The following is a 21,933-nucleotide window of genomic DNA, read 5'->3' as shown; positions in this document are numbered from 1 at the left end:
CGCATGGATGTAAAAACTACAACTATGCGTACACATGAAAGCTTGTGTGTACCCATGGCTGTAAAACACTCAAAACTTCATTTCTTCATGGATTCTTCACTTTTGCATGCTTTCTCCTCACTCCTTCAATCCATACTTATCTTGGAAACTTGAAATAACTTCAAATACATCAAGGCATCGAACGGAATTAAAGTGAATTAAAATTAGCAATTTAAGAGCCTAAAAAGCATGTTTTCAATCTTAAGCATAATTTAGGAAGAATTCATAAAACTGTGCTATTTTAATGAATAAATGCAAGAGAAGTCAATAAAATCTACCCAAATAAAGGAAATAAATACTATGAAATCTGGATTCATCACATCTCCATACTTAAACAATAGCATGTCTTCATGCTAAACTCAAGAAAGATACAAGAAAGGGGTATTAACAATTATTCAAAGTAAACTATCTAAATGCAATCTATCTACATGCATGCATTACTTGGTCAAAATAAATCAATTTTCAAGAATACATATATGAACATAAGGGCTAAGATAATCACAACTATGTCCAATCCAACAATTGATTAGAGTTATTAAAAAGAATTTACAACGTGCAAGATAAGGAATAATAACCGGTGAAAACATAGAATTGAACAATTGAACCCCTCACTGGATGTGTATATACCCTAATCGCTCAAGTGTTTATGGTTGATTCACTCAATTCTCCTCTAATCATGCTTTCCAAGATTTGTTTTTCATATAATAATCAATAGTTATTCAATGTATGCATACAAGTATCAATAGGACTTATCCAAAGGTTGTAATGGAGCTAGGGTCAAGGTAAAATTATATATGGTCAAGTGAGTTTGAAATTTGAATCTTTGATTAACTTAAACTCTCACTTAACACACATAACAACCTATACAATTCAAATGCAAACCTAACTACCCATTCTTCACTTTTTCACACACTTATGCATTCCCTTTTTAGTCACAACACATATGTATTGTGATTATTTCTTTACTTTGGGGCATTTTGTCCCCTTTTTATTACTTTCTTTCTCTATTTTTTTCTTTTTCTTCTTTTTATTTTCTTTCTTTTTCTTTTTCTTTTCTTTTTCTCTCTTTTTTTTCTTTTATATAACATAATATATACACAAGAGATTAATGCATATGGTTTAAGTATTGAATGCATGAATATGTACCTAATTTTCAAGATTTCAACAAAGCTACAAAATACACTTTTATCTCTTCCAATGTTTTCAAACTTTCTCACACTTGAATGATATACACTCTCACTAGCCTAAGCTAATCAAAGATCCAAATTAAGGACATTTATTATTTTTCACTTAGGGGTAGTGATGTGCTAAAATTAAAAACAAAAGGGATTAAACAAGCTCAAAATTGGTTAACAAAGGTGGATAAAAGGGTGGTACACGAAATCATGATACATAACTTCGTGCAGCTGACCAGTAAGTGCACTAAGTCGTCGAAGTAATACCTTACGTGAGTAAGAGTTGATCCCACGGAGATTGTCGGCTTGAAGCAAGCTATAGTCATCTTGTAAATCTGGGTCAGGCAGATTCAAATGGTTATGGGGTTTTGATAATTAAAAGAATGAAATAGAACATAAAATAGGATAGAAATACTTATGCAATTCATTGGTGGGAATTTCATATAAGCGTATGAAGATGCTTTGTTCCCTCTGAGCCTCTGCTTTCCTATTGCCTTCATCCAATCATTCATACTCCTTTCCATGGCAAGCTATATGTAGGTAGATCACCGTTGTCAATGGCTACCATCCATCCTCTCAGTGAAAATGGTCCTCTACGATTTCCCGCATGGCTAATCATCTATCGATTCTCGATCATGTCGGAATAAGATCCAATGATCCTTTTGCACACTGTCATTGCGCCCAACACTCGTGAGTTTGAAGCTCATCACAGTCATCCCATTCCAGGTCCTACTCGAAATACCACAGACAAGGTTTAGACTTTCCAGATTTCAAGAATGCTGCCCATTTGATTCTAGCTTATACCATGAAGACTATGATTGCACGGAATGGAAGCTCTGTTGTCAGGAGAGGCAACCATGCGTCGTGAACCAGGAGGCCAAGAGATACACACTCAAGCTATAGCATGTAGGACGGAAGTGGTTGTCAGGCCGCGTTCATAAGGGAGAATGATGATGAGTGTCACGGATCATCACATTCATTAGATTGAAGTGCGAGTGAATATCTTAGAATAAGAATAAGCTTGAATTAAATAGAAGAACAGTAGTAACTGCATTAATTCTTGAGGAACAGCAGAGCTCCACACCTTAATCTATGATGTGTAGAAACTCCACCGTTAAAAATACATAAGAATAAGGTCTAGACATGGCCGAATGGCCATGCCTCCCAAATAACATGAAACAATAGAAAAAGGGTTCAAAGACCTAATCCCAAGATCAAAGATGATCAAAAAGATCACAGATGATCAAAAAGATGAAAATACAATAGCAAAAGGTCCTATTTATAATGAACTAGTAACCTAGGATTTACAGAAATGAGTAGATGATGAAGAAATCTACTTCCGGGGCCCACTTGGTGTGTGCTTGGGCTGAGCATTGAAGCTCTTTCGTGCTTAGGCTGTTCCTGGAGTTAAACGCCAGCTTTGGTGCCAGTTTGGACGTTTAACTCCAATTCTGGTGCTAGTTTGGGCGTTTTACGCTAGAATTTTTATACTGACTTGGAACGCCAGTTTGGACCATCAAATCTCAAGCAAAGTATAGACTGTTATACATTGCTGGAAAGCCCAAGATGTCTATTTTCTAACGCAATTGAGAGCGCGCCAATTGGGCTTCTGTAGCTCAAGAAAATCCATTTCGAGTGCAGGGAGGTCAGAATCCAACAGCATCTGCAGTTCTTTTTCAGCCTTTGAATCAGATTTTTGCTCAGGTCCCTCAATTTCAGCTAGAAAATACCCGAAATCACAGAAAAATACAAAAACTCATAGTAAGTCCAGAAATGTGATTTTTGCATAAAAACTAATAATTATATACCAAAAACTAACTAAATTATACTAAAAACTACCTAAAAACAATGCCAAAAAGCATATAAATTATTCGCTCATCAAAGGATAAGGCCATTTAGGTAAGTGAGATCAAATAAAATCAAGGCCTCAATCATATAAATATATTTATACATAAAATAATAGACATAAAGAATCAAACAAGTCAAATATTACAATCATAGAAAGAGAATAACACACATAAGAATGAAAATACTGGTTATATGATGTGACTACACAATTAGGCTCAAAACTCACATGATTGTGTGTTCTTAGCTCAAAATCATGTTCCACAATATAGTTCAAGTAAGTTTCAATGAAAAATATTTTAACTCAAATCAATTAGGATGTCAATGCCCTATATAATGGATAGTTTCCTTGAAAATTTCATCAAATTGACTAAGCTTATTATATATATGCAAATCGAGAAAATGTAACTAAGAATTCTAAATAACAGTAATAGCAGAAAAAATATGAAATGTGAAAGTGTTTGGATTATAACTTTTTCACCCAAATATTGCCGATTCGGTTGGACGACCTCCCCACACTTAAAAGTTTGTACCGTCCTCGGTGCATTCAAACATGAGCACGGGGGGTACAGGTGACTTCACAGATTGCCACCTTCAGCTAGTGGATCAACCGGCTGATGCGTGTTCTTTCCTTTGCTTCCCTTTTTGCTTATGGGGAATTATCTTGAAAGATAGAAAACAGGATAGTAAGATGAGTAAATGTAAAGGCAAGGGAGCATAAATTGTTGGAATGAGGTAATAATCACTAAAATAAAGTGAATGAATAAGTTTATGACATTACTGAAAATAGTGTGTCACAACTACACAAAAGAAGCATGCACTTCACCCATTCTAGTGTGCTTGAGATACTTTAAAGGACTTGTAGATTAAGATAAACAAAAAAGTAATAAAAAATCATAAAAGCGTTCAAGCAATAATCAAGTAATTGTGAAATGGATATTGAATGGACATTGGTTGATGTGCAAGAGAATTTAATGAAACAAATAAAATATAAAACTCGCACATCAAACAATGACACACGTTGAAATTGATTTTTGCATCACCTAATTGACATAAAGTGGGAAACATAGTTGCTATGCTACTTAAGAAAAGAGAGATATAAGATGAGATCAATCACATAGCAAGCATGGTCCACAAAGTTTAAAAAGCTCAAAAAATGTCACTAGGTAAGCTTATGATCCAATTTCACAATTTCTCAATTTCAATGTATTAACTAGGTGACGTAAATAAAAATCAATCAAACAAGCATCATCTAACAAAAAAATGCATCGATTATACACAATTGCCTAATAGTAGATAGTGAATTCAAATTACATGGGGACCAAAACATGCAATTCAAAAAGTTTTAGAACTTAGTATGCACCAAATTATAAGTACCTGGTATGCACCAAAGTAAGCATGAATAATTCCATACCAAGCAACAAATTATAACCTTAATAAAGGAATCCAACAATGAACATTTACAACAATGATGCTAAAATAGCATCATGTCAATAATCAGCAGCAATATCTCAGCACAATCAGATTAATAATCTAACACTTATCACCAAAATATAACCTAAACTAACAACCTAATCTACTAAAATAGAAAATAAAACTAACTAACTAACAATTGGAGATGGTGGTAGATGGTGAATGGTGAATGATGATGATGGATGGTAGTTAATTGAAGGAGGGGAAAGAAGAGAAAAGAAGAGAGAAGAAGAAAAGAAATAGAGAGAAGAGAAGAAAAGAAAAATATGTGAAATAGGGTGGTCGTGCGTACACAAACTAATGCATGCATACGCACAAAAATTTTTTTTTTGGGTCATGTACGCATTAGTAACGCCACGTACGCGGAAATATCGACGCATAGGATAGGGGCGCGTACGCGAACAGCTCGTACGCGGATGGTGCTCTCTGCCTGAGGCCATTACATACGCGGACATGGACCGCGTACGCGTCTTGGGCCAAAAATTGAATGATGCGTACGCAGCTTTAAGCATGTGTACGCATGGTGAGATTTTTTTTACGTAACAACAAGACTTTACTACCTATTATTTAGACTTTTAAAATCAACCAAAATTCAGAATCAACAAAATCCTTAGAACACAAACCTAATCTAGCAAATTATTCAAACAGTCATCTATGCAACTCAAACAAAAATAAAATTCAAAACAAGTAGCCTACACTTAAAGCACAAAGCTAATCAAACAAACTAATATCTAAGGCAATATATACAAGAGTGATATAAGGAAAGAAAATGCCTAACAATGGTAACTCAATTCATTCATCAACTATATATGCAAGAGAATGGAAAGAGTTTACCATGGTGGGGTAACTCCCACCTAGCACTTTTATTTATTGTCCTTAAGTTGAACAATTAGGAGGCTCCTTGTCATGGTGGCTTGTGCTTAAACTCATCTCAAACTTCCAACAATGCTTAGATTTACAAAATGCTCCAAGATTCCAATTCAATTGCACCAAGTCTTGATGGAGTTCTTCACAAGCTATGAGCTCCCAAAGTTGATCTTCATCTTGTAATCTAGGATCCCATATCTTGTTTTCACACCCGACTTCTAGTTGATCATCACAATTATGATCGGGTGGCAAGTCCTTAAAATTCTCCTTTAGGTGCCAAACTATCCTCCTAGACCCATTCAATTTAGCATGACTCTAACCTATGCATTTCAACCTTGATGATGCAACCACAATGAACCTTGAATTGCATTTCCAACCATTAACCATCTCCCTTTTGTTCTTGAATCCACAAAGAGCTCTAAATTGACCATTCATCTCAAGTAAACTATATTCAAGTGGAATAAGAAAGCATAGGGATAACAGATTTACCCACTTGAATGAAAGAATGGATAGTGATGGCTTGGAGAGAGTCGTTTTCAACGGTTTTGCAAGTTCCACTCCCTTGTGCTATTCTTTGATTACCTCCACCTCTTGGCAATAAGCTTCCTCAATTTTAATTCCTTGTTCACCAACTTTTTCTACACATTCCTCATTGCTCAAGTCATGTGTTGGAGATTGTACACAGTCCTCCTTATCATCAATTTCACACAACAATGAAGATGGTTCAACAATTTCAAATGGCACATTGGTTGGTGCGGAATTATCTTCAATGGTGGAGCTTGCTTCTTCCTCAACTTCTTCTAATTTCTCTTCAACATCCCTTTAATCTCAATGGAAGAAGATTCAACAACTTCCACAAAATCATCAACAACATTAATTGGTATGGAAGCGTCCTCAAGTTTGGAACCCACCTCTTGCTCAACTTCGCCTAAGTCTTCAATTACTTCTTCCTCTTTAATGATTTTGGCTTCCTCCACTTGTTGCAAGACATGCTCCATACCCTTGTTCTCACGTTGAGATTCTAAAATCTCCTTCATGCTCCACTCTTCGGTTGATTCTCCATATTCATCCGTGGAAACACTTTACTTGTGGCATGAATCTCGTGCGTCTAAGTTGCCTTTAATTTTGGTAAGGTTAGCCATGATAGCTTCATGTCTCTTTTGGGATTCGTGTTGCTCCTTTTGAAATATGATTGCTTGAAGTCGATCTATCACTTCTTTGAGACGATCCCTTGGATCTTGTTCCACTTGGCTAACATAATTAGGATCATGTTTCTCTTGGATAGATGGATATGGGTATTCTTCCATGGAGGGTTGTGGTAGAAGGGAGAATTCATCATGTAGTTGAAAGTTCTCATATATGGGAGATGGTTCATCTTGGTAAGAATAGTGAGGTGTTGTATATGAGGGTGGTTGTTCTTGGGAGTATTAATGTTGAAATTGTGGTGGCTCTAAGTATGGTTCATATGGCTCATATGGTTGTTGGTATAGTGGATATGGGTTAGGATCATATGAAGGTGTTTGGTGGTATGTGGCGTGTGAATGTGGTTGATAACAATGTTGAGGAAGGGGTTCATATTGGTATGTATTGGAGGGTGGGTTGTAACTATATGAAACCGGAGGAGGTTGTTACCAAGAGGGTTGATCATAAGTATAAGGCTCCTCTCACCTTTGATTCTCCCATCCTTGATGCAAACCTTCATTCTAGTCCTCATTCTCTACAACATAGTTGTAACCACACTCATAACCAAAAGGGTGAGAATTCATAATAGAAAGAGAGAATAAAAATAAATGCTAATAAAAATTAATAAAAATAGACTCCCAAAACTAGCAAAAACTAGCAAACAAACCAAAAATCAAGCTATTCACAATATCAACATATATACAATAACCAATAACAAGCGCACATTTGCAATTTCCCGGCAATGGTGCTAAAAACTTGATGGAGAAAAATCGTCGGTTAGGAATTTTCACAAAAAATAATCTCGTCAAAGTATAGATCCAAATTAAACCAACAATTAACACTCAATGAAAGTTTAATTTTGTTTGTCACTTAAGTTAAACCAATAAAGAACGAGAGTATTTAAATCTCGGATCGTCTCTTAAGGAATTGCAGAAAAGTGTGCATATTATTGGTTATGAGGTATTTTTTGGGTTTCGGAATGATAGGCAAGAAATGCAAATTGCAAGAAAGTAAAGCCAACAACTAAGATAATATAAATGCTAAAAGACACTCATGGCAAGGATCAAGAGTCAAGGCTTTCTATCTAGATCATTAACCACAACATGGTAATTACAAAAGGTTAATTCCACCTAGTTTTCCTCTAACATCGGAGGATTAAGTCAAGTGGAGATAATTGATTCTAAAATCAACTAACAACCCTAAATCACCAATGACATTGGACATCAATGTTATTAAGGCACCTAAGTCCTTAATCACAAGCCAAGAGTATAAAAATCTACTCTAAAACACAACTAATCATTTTATCAAACACTTGGAAGGCATAAAATGAAAGTATAGTAAATTAGCAAGAAATATAAAAATCTATGACTATAAATTGTAAGAGATTAATAACCAACAATTATAGAAAGCAACAATAACATGAAAACACAAATTGCATTAATAGAAATAAAAAGTAACAAAAGTGCATGAACATAAAAATGACAAAAATAAAGGGAATTACAGGTAAAACTAAGAGAGCAAAGATATAACAACAAGAAATTGCAAGGAAAACTAAATCAAAACAAGAATTAAAACCTAAACTTAAGAGAAATTTAACTAATCTACCCTAATTCTAGAGAGAAGAGAGAGCTTTTCTCTCTAGAATATAACCTAAAGCTGTTTTTAACTAAATCTAATTACTCTCCCCTTCATCTTTCTTGAATTTGGCCTCTAATAGCTTCAGAAATGAGTTGAATTGGGTTTTGGTAGGTCCAGAAATTGCCCCCAGCATCTTCTCATTAATAAGTCACGTGATCGAATTCGTGCATACGCATGCCTGACCATGTGTACGCATGGTTGTAAAAAATGCAATCGTGCATACGCATCAATTCTTGTGGGTACGCATGGATGTAAAAACTGCAACTATGCATATGTGCAAAACACTCCAAACTTCATTTCTTCATGAATTCTTTACTTTTGCATGTTTTCTCCTCACTCCTTCAATCCATACTTGCCTTGAAAATCTAAAATCACTTCATCAAACACATCAAGTTATCGAATGCAATTAAAGTGAATTAAAATTAGTAATTTAAGGGCCTAAAAAGTATGTTTTCAATCTTAAGCACAATTTAGAAAGAATTCATAAAACTATGCTATTTTAATGAATAAATGAAAGAGAAGCCAATAAAATCTACCTAATTAAAGCAAATAAATACCATGAAATGTGGATTTATCACTTAATCTTTCTGTTTTATGTTATTTTTGGTTTTCAGCTAAACATATTATATATTCATCACTGTATGATGTACTGAAGTTTCCAATTCAATTGATGATACTATTTTCTTCTTTATTTTCTTTTTCATGTGAGCATTTTTATTTATGACTTGCTATTAACAGTAATGTTAATTCTATAAACTGTAGTGATGAATATCATAATAAATTCATAAACTTGAGTATTCACTGGTGAATATCATCACAGTTATGATCTAAATAAAAGGAAATTATACACATTCTAAGAGTGAAAGGAAAAAAATAACACAAAACGTAGTGTTCATACCCTGGCCTAATAATCGAGAGCCAGACCCAACAACACGAAAAGGCCCACCAGTAAAGGTGGACCTGATTACAAACCCGACCTCTTAAAGAAGGTTGGACCATGACATAGAGGTCTAGCTCTGCTTGACCTAACAAGTAACTACCTCCTTAAATCTCTCCTACTATCCCTACCTCATCTAGAAGGTAGATTCCAACAAACTCCCAAGATAAAGGGAACACTTATCTATCAGAAAAGATAGAACTACTCCAACAAAGGTGGTTATCTATTCTACTATAAATACACTAGAACCCCCATGTATAACTCATGTTCTACTCTACCAAAAGGCCTGCCTAAACCCCTTGCTAACTTAAGCATCGGAGTCTCTTGCAGGTACCACCCCCGACCTCCTTACGAAGAACTCGAACAGGCGCCACCTCGGCATCACAAGTTGGACGCTGCCACTCGAAGGGACTTGGACCTCACGTTTAAGCCTAAATCAACATTTCAGGTAACTCTCGAAACACGTAGTAAGCTGGGTATGTTCCAAAGTCACTTGTTGGAGCATCAATATCATCCTCATGCTGGAGAATCATCATTGAATATAGGTTTAGCAAAATAAATCTCCAATGATTAAAGAGAAAGTGCATCACTCAAGTCAAGATTATTACCATTTAACAATTAATCAAAATAAAAATATTACCTGAATAAGTATATTTACCTACACAGCACAAGTAATTGTCTTCAAAAAGGACCTAAAATAAAGGAGAATAAACAAGATATGAGTTATGACAAAGGAACGAGCAAGATCATCATATATTCTTAAGGAATGTCTTAAATTCAAATACTTTATTGAATAAAATATTAGACAAATTTTATTTTAAACAGCTAGATAGATCAGATAGAAGATGGTCGTGAAAAGTAGAGGAATATCCAAAAATACTATATACGAGTGGTCAAAGAAGACCTACATGTATAAAAATTAAAAAGTTTTACTATAGATATAATAAATGATATAACTCAATAGCATTAGCTAATCTGTGTAGCCGATTTTATTTAGTAGGATAAGGCTTTATTGTTGCTTCTGTTGTTGTTTTACATGTTTATAACAAAAATGTTTCAATGTTAATTTTCAATGTTAGTCTTTGATTTTATTTTATTTTACTAATTATAACAGCAACCGATAACACTGAATTCAAAAAGATACAACAACAAGATTACCCTGTTTCTGTTCCTTCTTCACGTGTTAATAGCCATAGCATTGGGTGCTTTTCTTATATTCAAGGGAGTTGAAGGACTAATCCAACCGTCATCATATTCCAAAAGGAGAAAGTGAACAAGGGTAGTAAAGTATTTTCTATCTCAAGTAGAAGCAGCTTCAGTTCTAAGCATTGTTCTAGCACTAACATGGCAAACTGCAATAAGAAAATGGCCAAATTTCATGACACGTTTCACACTATGGTGTTCTTTTTTCATGTCACTCTCTGCTGGAATTTTCCTTCTCTGCTTCCAAAAGCCTCCAATAGATGGTGTTAGAGTTTCTCTCATTGTATTTTCAATAGGGAATGGTTTATATGCATGTTGGGTTCAGAACAGAATCAAATTTTGCACCAAAATTCTAACACTTTCACTTCAACCTGTTTCCAAGTTCCATGATCTAAACCAGCCAACTTTTTACATGTTTGGTGATGCATTGTTTTGGAAGTCACTATGGAGTTTAGCAGTGATTGGTGGATTGAATTTCTATTTACCTTCTTTAGTGATCATTGCTTTGGTTTTGAGCTTGGCTTGGACTTCAGAGATTATGAGAAACATTGTGAACATTAGTGTTAGTAGAGTTGTTGCTTTGTATTATCTACTTAGGGGAATGCAATCTAGCACTAAGTTTGGATTCTTGACGGCATTGACAAGGAACCTTGGGCGTGCTTGTTTGGGATCTTTGTTTTTGCCGACGATGGAGGCAACAAGGGTTGTTGCTAGGTTTCTGAATTTGCTTGAAGGGAAGATGAGTTCTTGTTTTGTTTTGCTAGGAGTTGCTTCAGAGTCATGGAATCTATCTTCAGATGTGGGAATGGTTGGGCCTATGTTCAGGTACATACAAGTACTAAACTATTTGCTACTTCAAGATCATACAAGTTTACAAGAAAAACACCCATTCAGCCACACTTTTTTTAAGCTTTTTCGCATGGTGCCCTTTTATAAGAGAATAGGAAATACTATTGAGGTATCAATTCAAAAGTGTCTCCTTAGATGTTTAAATATCACTAATAAAGCGTAGCCGTATCTGAATATCTATGAGCACACTTTTCTCACCAAAGGGTGCGCTTTTAAAGAGTAACCTATTATTATATTTTGGATGCATTTCAAAAACGTCTCCTAATGTATCTAGGGCTAAATACAAACACTTAGTGAAATTTTTTTCACCTTTTCACCAAATCAAAAATGTTGTCGTATCCCCTAATCCCTAATCTAATGAACCCCTTCCGTCTCTCTTCTTTGTTCTCTCTCATCACTCTCTTCTCTGTTCTCTTGTCGCTCTCACCTCTCGTCTCCGGTCTCTAGCTCACTTCTCTCTCAGTCTCGCACTAACTGTGTCAGACTCAAGCTCGTTGTTGCGGTTTGTGTCGTCACCATGTTGCACTCAGTCGCCGCCTTCCCTATGCTCACTTCCACGGTGGCAGAAGAAGACGAAACTAGCATCTGGTCCCTCGGGTGGTGGTGGTCTTTCTCTTCTTGTTTCGGCCATTAATTCAGTTGGTCAGCTTTCTTCACCATCGATCCCTGGTGAGTTTCCTTTGGCTCTGTTCTTTTAATGTTAATTTCGATGTATATTAGGATTTCATAGTAAAATTAGAATTTTATGGTGGTGGTGGCTGTTGTTGTATGTGGCTTTTTTTATTAATTGTCAAAGATGAATACTAGGGACTTGGAAATTGGAATGGTACTTCTTCACAGTTTTATTGTTGCTCTCTGTGTTTGTGAAAATGCATGTGTTGTAGCACCAATGTTGCTGTAAAGGGAGTAACTGCTGCTCATTTTCTAAGTCAAGTTGCTGTAAATAGAGGAGCATCTTCTGGGTATAATTTTGCTTCCGGTGATTTTCCAGTTCTATTGAGCATCACACTGGTAAACTTCTTCATTGTTTTATAACTCTCAAAACATTATTATTCATTATGTGGTGATGCTATTGTAGTTAAGTTTGTAATGTTTAATTTCTGGATTCTGTAAGTTTTCTTAATTCCTTATTATTTTGTAAGGTTGCTAGCTAATGTTTAATTATTAATATGGCAAAGTGTTCTACTTTTATGCACTATGTAGTATGTTCCTTACTCGCTCTCTATCCTCTCTTTTCCGTCATTTTCTCACTCGCTCTCTTTTTAGTGTAGAAGAAGGTGTGTGTGACTGTGCTGATGATGATGAACAACAATGGCTAGTGGTATGTATCAATTTTCCATTGGTTCTATAAAATTTGAGAGGTTTAGGGTTTTGATTTAGGGGTTTTTATTTGGGCCACTAGGAATTGGGGGGTTTTAGCTTCAGAATGGTGGTATGTATCGATTTTCAGTTGGTTCTGTGGAATTTGAGAGGTTTGGGGTTCTGATTTAGGGTTTTTATTTGGGGGGTTTTGGCTACTGGATATGCCACTAGGAATTGGAGATTTTAGCTTCAGAACGATCCACCTGAATCACATTTTCCTGCATGATCAACAGCAAGCAATAGGATTTCATTTTCTCTTGGTGTCATTTAATCGAAAAAGAGGAGAAACTATTAGTAAGTGTAGCTTTTGCTAAAAATGCATCCATTCGTTCATTCATCTTCATCTTTTTCATTCCTATTACTGAATGCATAGTGACTGAACCAAAAATGAAAAATGAATGTTGCTCTGTGTGTGTCCGTAATTTTAATGTAATTCCTGCACCTAAACCAAATTGCAACCTATTTTGATTACATTTTTGTTAATATGCTTTGTTGTAAGATCATAAAGTTAAGGGTGTTTCGAAACTGATTCAAATGGAGATGAGAATATTATTAGCTTGTACCAATACAGGCTAACTGTGACTGCTCTGCAACATTGCAACTAATTTTACTATTTTCATTTTATTTAACAAAAGTCTAAAAATAAAAAAAAAACTGGTTCCGGTTATCATTGCTTTTGCAATGAAATTTCATTTCACATGTTTTTTAGCATGTCTGAAATTTTGAAGGTACAATTTGTTTATTTTATAAAGGATATTGCTTCGAGACTTAAAGCTACTATCAAGAATGCAAAGACTTTGGTTGACCTGTATTACTCAATAAGAAGTTTGGTCCTTATAAAGGTAACTATCTGGACTCAACCTAACTATGCTTGGTGAGTTATGTTACCTGTGTTTCTATTACATTTCTCTTGGGATAATGGTGTATTGCTGGAAATTTTTTCTTCTCTATACTTGTGAATTATGGCTTTATTTCTTCTTAACCTTCAAATGTTATCCAAATATGTCAAAGTTTCTTCTGTTATTTCTAAATATTGGATGCATGTCTCATTGGCAATGTGATATTGGTTTCCTTATGTTCTCTCCTGCCTTTAGTCACCCCTTTTGCATACAGGACCAGGCTTCTGATGTTGGTGTGCTTCTTGCCGATGCTGATGGGATCTTTCACTCAATCAAGGTCTATTTTTAGTAACCATTGGTAGAATATGTTTATAGCAAGATTTTGCATCATTATGGTGGTTGATCTAAGAATTAATATATTTGTTTTACCATGAGTTACATCAATTGTTGTTGCTGCAATGTCACATGTATAGTTCAGTTGAATAAAGTGTTGTGCATGCTCTGTTTTGTTGTAAATTAAATAGGAAGAAGAATAACTTAATATTATTGATATTGTTATGTTTATAATTCTAGAGGTTATATGTCTCTAGGAATAGATGACCTTAAATTTATCAACTGTCAATCATGTGCATTATTATTATGAAAATATTGTGCTGATTTCGATTATCTTTAAATGGGAACAACTACAATTGAGCTAAGTCCAATTCTATCTAATCTGATTTTGAACTTTTCATGAGACATAGTGGACACTATTTTCGAATGCTTATCAATTTATTTTTCCCTTGATGGGTCAATTACCCTCCTCTTCCAAAAATATAGCTTTGCCATTTCTTTTAGATTAGTACATTACCCCCTTTCCTATTTTTAATGGGTCAGAATGATAAACAAATAAATAACAAAATAAAAAGTGTTATATATCTTCCCTCCTTGCTACTTTGCTAGTAATTATACACCAATCAGAATTTTTGTAGTGAACAATAGTCATACTAAAATAATAACTTCCTAAAAGTTTATGGTATGAATGGGTTATGAATTTCATTCCCCAATGCTGTTTTCTTTGATGGTAGTTGTAGTAGTAGTAGTAGCAACTAGCAAGAGTAGGGTTAGCTTAGGTTGGTGTCATTCTGTTTAGGTTCCCATCGTGGCCCAATAATTTAGAGGAGGCGGGTTTCTTGTGCTTGTTTATATAAAATAGAAAGTAGACTACCAAGACAATAATCTCTTATGAACAATTAATTTATATTTTATATTTGAATTTTTGCCTTGTTAAATAATTATTTTGATTTTTTATTTTTATAATTGCGAATGTCATTATAAATATTTTTTTAATTATTTTTCTATGTAATTATGCAGTATAATATTGAGGATGATAATGAAAATTAAACTATTTATGATTGTGGTTTATTGGCTAAGATGGAGTAGTATTGGGAATGGATACATGTATGGTTGACTAATAAATTTTATTAGAAGATATTTATGTAGGATATAATAATTTAGTTTAGTTTTTCGTAGAGTATTAGTAGTAAATTCTAAGTTGTCTCATGCTTATTTTGATATGGCTATGTTTAATTTAGTGTAAGATGTATGAATATTCAAAATTAACTTCATTCCAGTAATTTTGGATCATTATAAATATATATTGTTTGCAGATAATTTTTGTTATTTAAAAAAATTATTTAGTATAATTATGTATTTTTTTATTTTATAATATTTAACTCATTTAATTATAAATACAAAATTATTATACATGTAATCATATTATTAACTATTATGTTGTATTAATAATTATTAGAAAATTATATGTATGTATGTGTGTGTGTGTATATATATAACCAAGACTCCTAGCTGGGTTAATCCTAGTTCCAGTGATAGGAATGGTTGCCAAGAGGACCAAGAAGACAGCAAACCCGATCGGAAGCAGCGGCGATCGGCGAGGAGTAGGGACGACCAACGACCGAGCGAGGAGAAAAAGTAGAAACGGCAAGCGGCGAGCAGCGCATGACATCCATCCTCCCGGATCTGCTGGTGTCGACGTTGAGGAGCAGCGGCGAAATCCAGAGACCGAACAATGAAGAGCAGCAGTGGCGGCGAGAAGCAGCTACGGCGGTTCCCTTCTTCTTCCCTTCCCCCTCTTCTTCCATCAAAAACCCTCCTCCCCCAGTGTGATTTACCTTTCCCCTGTTCCCCAGCATTTAACCCGTTTTTCTTTTTTTAAATATTTTTTTAATTAGGAGTAATTTGGTAATAAAAATTAAATTTTTCGTAAAAATGACGATTTTAAAATTAAGTTAAACATTTAGGACCATTTTGTAGCAAAAAAAAGGCACAGGATGAAATAAATTTTCAGCTTTTACCTTAGGAACCAAAATCATACTTATTCCTTACAAATATATACGAGTACACCTAACAATTTCTAAAGGTGAAAAACAAGAGTTTGGTTGTTGAAATAGTCCATGGAAATATTAAGCTGTTTGGTAAGTATTTTAAGGGGAAAAAAATTGGAAACTGTTGAAGTTGAAATAAAAAAAATTGTGAAAGTACAGGAGAATAACATTTTTTTTAACAAAGTAAATAATAGATTAAAAAAATTAATTTTAATTTTTAAAAATTAAATTTTGAATTAATTAGATATAATCTTTGTTTTAAATTTGACTTTTAACAACCACAAATTCTTTCTCCCAAACCGGCACCACGCCTCATCCCTGCTCCCCACAATCCCTTGCCGTTTCTTGCAAACCACTGCACGCGTTCTGGTTTTCTTGTGTGTTCGCAACCGCCACACGCATCTGTGCTTCGTGACACCTCCTCAACCGCTGCATGTACCAGCCTCGTCGCACCTCCATCCGCCATCACGCCTCCATCTTGGTTAATTTTGTGCGTCCTTCCTTACTTATCTCTCTTTAAAAACATAACCCTTATCAGAGATAGTAAAAAGGATAGTGAAAATAATTGTGTTGTTTAAACAAACGACTTTTTCAATTAAACCGTTGAGCCTTTTTTTAGTAAATTACTAATTACATATTTAATAAAGAGTAATGCTAGGTAACTAAAACATTATAGATAATAAATAAAAATATATGATCAATAACATTTGTACTGATCCTAATTTAATTAATTGACATAATTAGTTTTTTTTTTACAACTATCTTTTCTCATTTAATTACATCAAAAGTCAATTCCAAATTTAATGTGAACTAAATCTCAACAAATTCTCTTTATTATTATTACATTTATAGTTCTATCATTTTTTTCCAAATAAAAAATTTAAATGGTGATATTTTTAATCCTAAAAAAAAATCTCAAATTGCCTTAATACATTTTATAAAAAATAAAAACATCTTAAATTTGATTTAGTCTCTATTTATTGAAAATAAAAAACATTCAAAATGATTAGTTTTTTACCTGCAAAATAAAATAATAATTAATAAATTAGCACCAATTCATTGATTATAGATATTATGTGTTTAAAATTATAGATGTTTTATATATAAAATTATGAATGTTAAATTAAAAAATTTTAACAACTTCTATTATACAACTCATATTTTACATATAGACTTTTAAAAAATAAATTTTTAAAAATAATTATTAACTCATCATATTAAAATCAATAAATAAACATACATATGAATATTAAATAAAAATATTAAAATAATTAAAATCATGATCCATTAGTACACATATGAGATAATTTAAAAAATACAATAAAACACATAATTTGAAATTTAGTAATACTAATTATAAAAATTTATTAATTATGGATATCATATGTATGAAATTATGAATAATATTATGAGTACGAAATTATAGATGTTATTAATATAAACTTATGAATGTTATAAGTAAATTTATCAATTGAATAAATTAATTTAAGTATTTGGTATTTTTTTCAAATTCAATTATGGTAAAATTTAAAAATATATGTGTTAACTTGATAGTTACTTATGCAATAACTAAAAAATAATATGTGTATGAATATAATAACTAATAAATATTAATTTAATTTTTAGACGTTAGTTGCATATAATTATGGATATTATGTGTATGAATCTATGAATATCATAATCACTGCGAACTTACAAATGATATCTCATACCTCTAGAATGATTTTTCATATTTTAAAAAATTATTTAATTGTAAACAACCTCATGAAGTGAGTCTATTTGTTATTCTACTTCTTCACCTTTCCATATAAGCACTGTGTTAAAATCAAATTCAAATACCATACTACTAAAAAAGAGAATTATAATTGGTTGTGAATTATTTGGCCTGATCCACCCGAAATAAGGCTAAATTTTTTTTTAAAGAATAGTATGTACATATTGGTTCAATTTATAAAACACCTCAATTACAAATTCTATTTCTCTGCCGGCTAATTGATGCATCAAGCTTCCAATTGCTTCATCCTTGCCTTGTTATGCCACCGCCCACCAGTGACAAAAACTCAATTATGTTGTAAAATAAATAACTAATGAAGATATAATAAATATAAAGTAAATAAGTATAAATAGAATACTCTAATTTTGATATTTACCAATATAATTATCTTAATATAATAATAGAAGAAACTTATATATATTTACTACTATTATATATTAGTAGTGTATGAAAGAGAAAGGAGAAAAATTTAATATAAAGAGAGAGAATTACTCTTTTATTTTGTATTGTTGTATGTTATACGTAAAGGCTATGAAGCCTTATTTATAGTTGTACAAAATCAACCTTCATTAAAGGTTGGTCTTCAAATTTCTTCTTTGAAAACTTTAGCTGCCCATATCATTAATGGGCATCCATCTCACTTATCACAACACTCCTCCTTGGATGACCATTTAGGATTATGCCTCGTTTAAACCTTACTAAGGAAAATTCAATGGGAAAAAAATCTTAGTGAAGGAAAAAGAGTACAAAATCCTTTAGTGATGAGGACTGCCTCATTAAAAACTTTGTCAAGAAATACCCAATGAGAAAAAACCTGACCAAGGAAAAAAGAGTACCGTCTCCCCCTCTTGTCGACATCATTTAATATCTCGAAATCGGCGCATCCCAATCTCACGCACCAATCTTTCAAAGGAAGATTTTGGGAGTGACTTTGTGAATAAATCTGCCAGATTGTCACTTGAGCGTATCTGTTGGACATCAATTGTCCCTTGATTTTGAAGAACATGAGTAAAGAAGAATTTGGGAGAAATATACTTTGTTCTATCACCTTTGATGTATCCGTCTTTAAGTTGAGCAATGCATGCTGTATTATCTTCAAATAGGACAGTTGGAGCTATCTTATGATCAATCAGTCCACATGATGACAAAATATATTGGATCAAACTCCTCAGCCAAAAACACTCTCTACTAGCTTCATGTATTGCTAGTATTTCGGCATAATTAAAGTATGTTGCAGAAATTGTTTGTTTCGTGGACCTCTATGATATAGCTGTTCCACCATATGTAAACAGATATCCTGTTTGAGATCTCCCTTTATGTGGATCAGACAAGTAGCCAGCATCTGCATAACCAACTAGTTGTGACTTGGATCCATAGGGATAAAACAATCCCATATCAACCATTCCATGAAGATACCAAAAGATTTGCTTGATTCCGCTCCAATGCCTTTTGGTTGGAGAGGAACTATACCTTGCTAGTAAGTTCACAGCAAATGATATATTGGGTTGTGTATTATTAGCAAGATACATTAGCGCTCCAATGGCACTAAGATATGGTACTTCTGGACCAAGGATATCTTCATTTTCTTCTTTAGGACGGAATTGATCCTTCTCCACATCCAAAGATCTTACGATCATTGGGGTATTCAACGGATGTGACTTATCCATATAAAATCTTTTCAAGATCTTTTCTGTGTATGCTGTTTGATGAATAAAGATCCCATTTTTTGTATGCTCGATCTGCAGGCCGAGACAAAATTTAGTCTTTCCAAGATCTTTCATCTCAAACTCTTCTTTTAGAGTTTTTATAATTGTTGGAATCTCTTCAAGAGTCCCAATGATATTTAAATCATCAACATACACAGCAATTATAATGAACCCAGATGCAGATTTCTTTATGAAGACACGTGGACAGATATCATCATTCTTGAATCCATTTTTGGCCAAATACTCAGTAAGGTGATTATACCATATTCATCCAGATTGCTTTAGACCGTATAAAGATCTTTGCAATTTAACTGAGTATAACTCTTGCGAATATTCATTGGATGGTTTAGATATCTTTAGTCCTTCAAAAACTTTTATATAGATATCTCGATCTAATGAGCCGTATAAATAGGCTGTTACCACATCCATTAAATGCATATGCAGTTTATGATATGCAGATAAACTGACCAAATAATGCAATGTTATCGCATCCACTACAGGGGAATATGTTTCTTCATAATCTATACCGGGCCTTTGTGAAAATCCTTGTGCCACAAGTCGGGCTTTGTAGCGCACAACTTCATTTTTCTCATTTCGTTTTCTCACAAATACCCACTTATATCCAACAGGTTTTACATCTTCTGGTGTACGGACTACAGGTCCAAAGACTTCACATTTTGCAAGTGAGTCTAACTCAGCCTTCATGGCTTCTTTCCATTTTGGCCAATCATTCTTTTGTCGACATTCTTCGACTGATCTTGGCTCAAGATCCTTACTTTCATGCATGATATTTAATGCCACATTATATGCAAATATTTCATTGACAATTGTCTTATTTCGGTCCCATTTCTCTTCTGTAAAGACATAATTATGGAGATCTCATCATTTTCACAATTTTCAGGTACCTGAACGTCTTCTGGCGTTAAAACTATATCAGAATTTTGGACAACTGCAGGTGTCTCTACTTTGTCTTTTTCAACAGGAATCGTATTTACCTCTTTTCTTTTTCGAGATTTTTTGTCTTTGGAACCGACAGGCCTGCCACGCTTCTGGCGTGTATTTGCTTCAGTGGCTAATTGTCATACTGGGACATCAATTCAAATTGGAGCATTTTCCGCTGGTATATAAGACTTGGTTATCCGCTTTGTATCGAAAAATGCATCAGGCAATTCATTTGCTATTCTTTGCAAATGTATAATCTTTTGAACTTTTAGTTCACATTGCCCTGATCGAGGATCTAAATCCATTAACGATGATGCATTCCAATTAAGTTCCTTTTCAGGAAGCTTATTCTCTCCCCCTAATGTTGGAAATTTTGATTCATCAAAATGACAATCCGTAAATCGGGCTTTAAATACATCTCCAGTTTGTATTTCAAGATACCTCACTATAGAGGGAGAATCATATCCAACATATATTCCCAATTTTCTTTAGGGTCCCATTTTGGTACGATTAGGTGGTGCAAATGGGAACATATATCGCACACCCAAATATTCTTAAATAGGAAACATTTGACTGCTGGCCAAAAGCTAATTGTATAGGAGAGAACTGATGGTAACTTGTTGGCCTCAAACGAATAAGTGTTGCGGCATGTAAAATAGCATGCCCCCAAACCGAGGTTGGGAGATTTGTTCTCATAAGCAAGGGTCTAGCAATTAATTGGAGGCGTTTAATAAGTGATTTTGCTAACCCATTTTGTTTGTGAACATAAGCTACTGGATGTTCAACACTTATTCCATTAGCCATACAATAAGCGTCAAATGCTTGGGAAGTAAATTCACCAGCATTATCAAGATGAATTGTTTTAATTAGATTTTCTGGAAATTGTGCTTTTAATCAAATAATTTGAGCCAATAATCTCGCAAACGCCATGTTGCGAGAAGATAATAAGCACACATGTGACCATCTCGAAGATGCGTCTATTAGAACCATAAAATATCTAAATGATCCACATGGTGGATGAATAGATCCACATATATCACCTTGAATTCTTTCTAGAAATTCAGGGGGACTCAAATTCAATCTTTACTGGTGATGGCCTTAAAATTAACTTTCCCTAAGAACATGCAGCACAACAAAATTCACTAGATTTAAGAATCTTCTGGTTCTTTAGTGAATGTCCATGAGAGTTTTCAATAATTCTCCTCATCATGGTTGTTCCCAGATGACCCAATCTGTCGTGCCAAGTTATGAATTCATTTGGCTAGTAAACTTCTGGTTTACAATAGCATGTGATTCAATTGCACTAATCTTGGTATAATATAACTGGTGGACGAAATTGTGATCACTACAACTTCGCACAACTAACCAGCAAGTGTACTGGGTCGTCCAAGTAATAAACCTTACGCGAGTAAGGGTCGATCCCACAGAGATTGTTGGTATGAAGCAAGCTATGGTCACCTTGTAAATCTTAGTCAGGCAAACTCAAATGGATATGGTGATAAACGCATAAAACATAAAGATAAAGATAGAGATACTTATGTAATTCATTGGTAGGAATTTCAGATAAGCGTATGAAGATGCCTTCCCTTCTGTCTCTCTGCTTTCCTACTGTCTTCATCCAATCCTTCTTACTCCTTTCCATGGCAAGCTTATGCAAGGGTTTCACCGTTGTCAGTGGCTACCTCCCATCCTCTCAGTGGAAATGTTCAACGCACCCT

The 21,933-nt window shown here is 34.0% G+C and overlaps 1 pseudogene; it reads left to right on the top strand.

The window, feature by feature from the left end:
* The first annotated feature begins 6,684 nt into the window (after nt 1-6,684).
* On the top strand, nt 6,685-14,009 carry LOC107478487 (uncharacterized; annotated as a pseudogene).
* Nucleotides 14,010-21,933: the final 7,924 nt, after the last annotated feature.

This window comes from Arachis duranensis, chromosome 3 (genome assembly GCF_000817695.3).
Source record: "Arachis duranensis cultivar V14167 chromosome 3, aradu.V14167.gnm2.J7QH, whole genome shotgun sequence".
NCBI classification, from domain to species: Eukaryota; Viridiplantae; Streptophyta; class Magnoliopsida; order Fabales; family Fabaceae; genus Arachis; species Arachis duranensis.
This window is presented reverse-complemented; position numbering and strand designations above follow the sequence as displayed.